The following is a 5,045-nucleotide window of genomic DNA, read 5'->3' as shown; positions in this document are numbered from 1 at the left end:
GGCTATTGTGAGTGGTGCTGCAATAAACACGGAGGTGCAGATGTCTCTTTTATATACAAATTTCCTCTCCTCTGGATAAATGTACAGGGACATTTGCTACTATGGATTTGGGGACAAGATGATGATGGGGCTGAGGCAACAAAACTCTCCTCATGTGATTGTCTCCATGGGAAGACATAGAGTTGGGAAAGGCCTCTAATCTTCTTGTAGTTTAAGCTGCCTCCATCTGGTTGTGATGGCCTCCCCTGATGTGTCAGCCTTTACATAAGGGGTGTACTTGTGAAGTTCCACACTAGACCTATGTGTCCAATATCCTCTCAGTCTCCAAGGGCTCCTCCATTTAACACCTTTTCTCCTTCAACCTTGCCATGAACACATCTTCAAAATCAGGAGACATGGGCCAGCATTTCCCTCTTCTTTTCTATTATGAGGTAGGAGAGCTGAAAACAAAAGCATGTCATACATATAGCAACAGAAGTCTCCAGATTCTACTTTGCACCATGACAGTCTCATAGCCAATGAGGTTTATTTGAGGTGTGATTACTGCTAATTAAAAACTTTTCCCAATACCCCATCATCATGACTTGAAATATAGTTGGCATAGGCAATTTTTGACAGTCTCTATAGAGACTTAACTATCTCAGGTTTAAAAAAAGCTGACAATTTTTTTTAAGTCTCCAGATTCTGCAGCTAAGTAAGTACTTAAAGGGAAAGGGTGTCAGTCTCCTCTTTTTCAAGACACCCCCAACCTTCATGAGTATTTTATCAAAGCTGACTCACTTGGCTCCATGAATGGAAAAGCACCACTGTCACCTTCTCAAGGATAGACAGAGGAGAGAGGACCTCCAACCACAAACTGTGAAAGTTGTTCCTCCAAGTTCCTGGGGTGCAGGAGGAAATCAGGGGACAGGGGTAGATGGTAACTAGTGGTAGTAGTAGGGATAAATGCCACTCATCATGCACTGGCAACTATTAGTGGCTTAGGAATACTTAGTGCCTTGTGTCCTCAGCTTTGGGTTTTAGCCACAATTCTGAGACAGCAAGAAAAATCAAACTCCACTTTCTCTTACATATGCAATAGATATTAGAAGCAGCCTTAAATTTATGCCTTAACATTTCCATCCAACCATAGTAAAGATTTTTAGTCATTTAGAGCTATGTTCCAGAGCAGTTTCCAAGTCAGAATAAGTTAAACCATTTGCCTTTTGACACTCGATATTTTTTGGTTTCCAATTTGCTATTTGCAGCTAACCTTAGGGGTCAACAGCTCTAATTCATCTGAATGGAGAAACAGTGTAACCAACCAGTTTCTCACAGTGACAGAATACTTGCACTGCTTTGTCCAGACTGTTGGGATGGAGTCAGCCAATAGCTAAGAATGAGGGTCATTGATTCACATGACAGGGGGCCCAATGCAGTTCAAGTTCTACCTGCATATCTGAGGATTGCCCCTGAATAATATTTATATCTGAATAAATCGATTCTAATATAGCAGTAAAAAGTGTGAGCTTCAGAGTCAAGCACCTGAGCTGACAGTCCATCCCAACTGCGTATTAACTGTGAAGTCGAGCACATTGCAGAATTCCTGTGCCCCTGTGTAATCATCCCTACAATGGTGGCTCCTGGGTAGCTATGAGGGTAATATGTGATTATGCACCTATAGGACTTACATGTGCTTAAACAGACACCATCATTAACTTTCATATTACATTCTGATAGAATTAGAAACCATAAAGGTGTTATGAGGAGGAGAAGAGACATTTATGGAAATATTTGCCAAACTCACTTGTAATCTGTAATTTGACCATTTACTGCACACACTGTCCATGCTCTAGATGTCACTGGACTCCATTGCTAGATGGTGCTCCCAGTGTGATTTATTTTTCAGGCATTGCATTATCTTCGGTGTAATATGTTTTTATTAAAGTCACATTACCACGTGATATTCAGAGCACAAAATTTAACATAAAACAAGTTTAATACAAAGAAAGGCAACTTATGTCTAAATGATTTCTCTCTAACCCAGTATTTGTAACAGCAGTAGAATAAAAGGAAATATTTTCACTGAAATAAAAATTGGGCAGCAAAAATATCTTTTTCAAAATGTAAGTAAAAATAAATTTATCTTAATTTTGGAATTCTTTATCGAAATGGCAAAAGTTATTTAATTGAATTAAGATATTTCATATGAGAAGGCAATTCTGAGAAAGTAATGTAGACACTGTTCACTCAAAATTCATGTTGAAGCCTTAAAGACCAATATAATTGTATTTGGAGATGGGATCCTTGGAAGATACTTAGGTTTACATGAGGCCATGAAAGTGCCACTCTCCTGATGGCATTGGTACCCTCATAAGAGCCCCAGAGAGCTTGCTCTCCACCCCATCCCAGTTTACCCTATGCCCGCCATGTAAGAACACAGCAAGAAGGTGGCATCTACAGGCAGGAAGACAGCCCTCATCACAAACCATAGGCATTTTGATCTTGGACTTTTAGCCTCCAGAACTGTAAGAAAATGAATTTCCATTGTTTTGGACAGCTAGTCTAAGAGTGTGTGTGTGTGTGTGTGTGTGTGTGTGTGTGTGTGAGACAGAGTCTCACTCAAGGATCCCCCTACCATAGCCTCCCAAGTAGCTGGGACTACAGGTGCATGCCACTATGCTCGTCTAATTTTTGTACTTTTTGTAGAGATGGGATTTCACCACGTTGGCCAAGCTGGTATTGAACTCCTGAGCTCAAGCGACCCACCCATCTCGGCCTCCCATAGTGCTGGGATTACAGGCGTGAGCCACCGTGCCCGGCCCTAAGATATTTTATTACAGAGGCCCAAGCTAAAGTAGCACTCTACATACTTTTATTATCAGCGAAAGTTTTTGAGTATGTTGAAATAAATGTGTGCATTGTTACAGAAATAAAGATATATAACTTTGAATGGACATTTAGAAATCTATTAAAAATGGGGAAGAAAATAATTCTGGAGTAATTCATGCAGATCTGAATAAAAAGTAACGATCGGTTTGGTTGGCTCCCTTACTGAGGCATTTATGAATCTAGTGCTGACCCAGCAAAACATCTTCCAACTCAGCACTCGGCTAAGAGGGCAGGAAGGAATCCTGCTCTAAAGAGATTACTTCAGAATTCACTTACTCTACTGTTTCAATTCAAACAAAAGTTTATACTTTCCTCATGACCATGGAAGATTGAAGTAAAACCACCATACTGGCATGATATAATGTGGTAGACAAACTGGCTCTTTATCAGAATATATAAAATTCACGCTGGGCCATTTATCAGTGACGAATTAATTCTTTAACTTCACTGGACTTCAGTTTCTGCATTTGTAAAAATGAGAAAATAATGGCAATATCCGTCTCACTGAGTTGTTACAAGAATGTTAGAAAAGTGGCTGGCTTATGGCAAACTCTCAACTAATGTTAAACGCCCTGGCCTATCTGAGTATTAAATTCAAAAAATGAACTCACATTCGTCCAGAAGAATAAGCATAGGCTCTAGATGACTGCAGAAAAATTTAACAAACCATTTAATTCAGACCCTACTGAAAACTCAGTAGGCCCTTTACAAGTAAAAGTTACCCCCACACTATAGTAAGCTCCATGACATTATATGATATGGAGAATTTTTTGCAGTGTATTCATCCATGATTTTGAATGAGAGTTGAAAAAATGTTTTTAAGTGTTTAATGCTCATATGTAATTAGTTTTGTCAAAATAGAAACGATTGAAACAAATATATTTTAATTTTGCTACAAATTTTATGAAAGTATACAAGCCTTCCAGATGGTCATATATCATTTTCATTGCAGATTTAAACCAATTTTTTATTTAATTTAAATGTAATAATTGATTGTATTAATTTAAATAATCTTTAACAGTAAACTTTGCTTTGTCAAGGTACAATTTTACATCCCAACTACATTGGTTTTTTATTCAGTCTGAGAGCATCTGTCTTTTAGTGTGCTAGACCATTCGGGGTTTGGTCCTTGTAAACCTTTTGAGTGTTTTTCCACCTTGACCTCAGATAATTTCCCCCCACAAAAACACTGACCTATGCTCAGATGAAGACTCTAGAGGACCCGCTGCAGAGCTCTGAAGTTCTCTGGAGCCCTCTCCCCCTGGGTACTTTGCCACCTTAGCCTACCCAATTTCTAGTTCTGTCTCCTCAACTCAGGGATACCACCAACCTCCTCCCCCTGGGTTCCTCTTCCCTCCAGCATGGCCTGGAAACTCTCTCCTGGGAGGAAACTGGGGCAATCCTATGCCTCACCTCATCTGTTTCTCCTCTCCCAGGAATTCTTGACTTTTATTACCTGATGTCCCATGTCTTGGTAAACCATTGTTTCACATATTTTGTTCAGTTTTTTTCTTCAGGCAGAAGAGTAAGTCCAGTCCCTGTTACCACAGAAAGGCTTCCACCTTGATTTCCAACAGGAAAATTGAAATGAGCACCTGCACTTATAAAGCCTTATTTGTTCTCTCTCATTTGAGGGACATGGAACCCTTGACTGCCTTTAGCAAATTCTGTGATGCTTTCCAATACCACTAACGGCCTATTTCATGTCTGCTCCAGTTGGACGGTGACCTGCACCCAGGAATGGCTCTTCAGCCTGCCTCCTGCTCTTCCTCACCCCAGCTAGAAGGTGGTAGACAAGAACATTTCTAGGCAGGATCTCCAGGGCCCAGGCAGAGGAGCACAGAAAAAAAAAGGAGAGAGCAGCGCAACCCAGTACATATAATTTAAGGACCCCTTGTCCTTGACAATTGATTTGATTGTCATCTTCCCATTGGACATTTTTTTTTAACTCAATGTTATTCGCTCCTTTTATATGCTATATTTAAACTTGTTGGGAGAAAACCACATGTGCTTCCATTTCTCCTGACATCTTCCTTTCCCATCCATCCAAGTCCTTCCCCCATCATTTGCAGCCCAGAAAGAATACAAACTGTGGTACCTAGGCCCATACAGCTGTCAGGGCTCAAAACACGATACCCTTAAACTTGGCACCGTGGCATGCTGAGTACTTTGAA

The 5,045-nt window shown here is 40.2% G+C and overlaps 1 non-coding gene across 1 annotated transcript; it reads left to right on the top strand.

Annotated features, from left to right (window-relative positions):
• Positions 1 to 489: 489 nt before the first annotated feature.
• On the top strand, positions 490 to 630 carry LOC116463491 (U4 spliceosomal RNA). The gene has a single exon (XR_004246697.1). It is a non-coding gene; the product is annotated as a U4 spliceosomal RNA (small nuclear RNA).
• Positions 631 to 5,045: the final 4,415 nt, after the last annotated feature.

This window comes from Hylobates moloch, unplaced genomic scaffold (assembly GCF_009828535.3).
Source record: "Hylobates moloch isolate HMO894 unplaced genomic scaffold, HMol_V3 SCAFFOLD_38, whole genome shotgun sequence".
NCBI classification, from domain to species: Eukaryota; Metazoa; Chordata; class Mammalia; order Primates; family Hylobatidae; genus Hylobates; species Hylobates moloch.
Note: the sequence above shows the minus strand (reverse complement) of the source record. Positions and strands in the feature narration are given on the sequence as shown.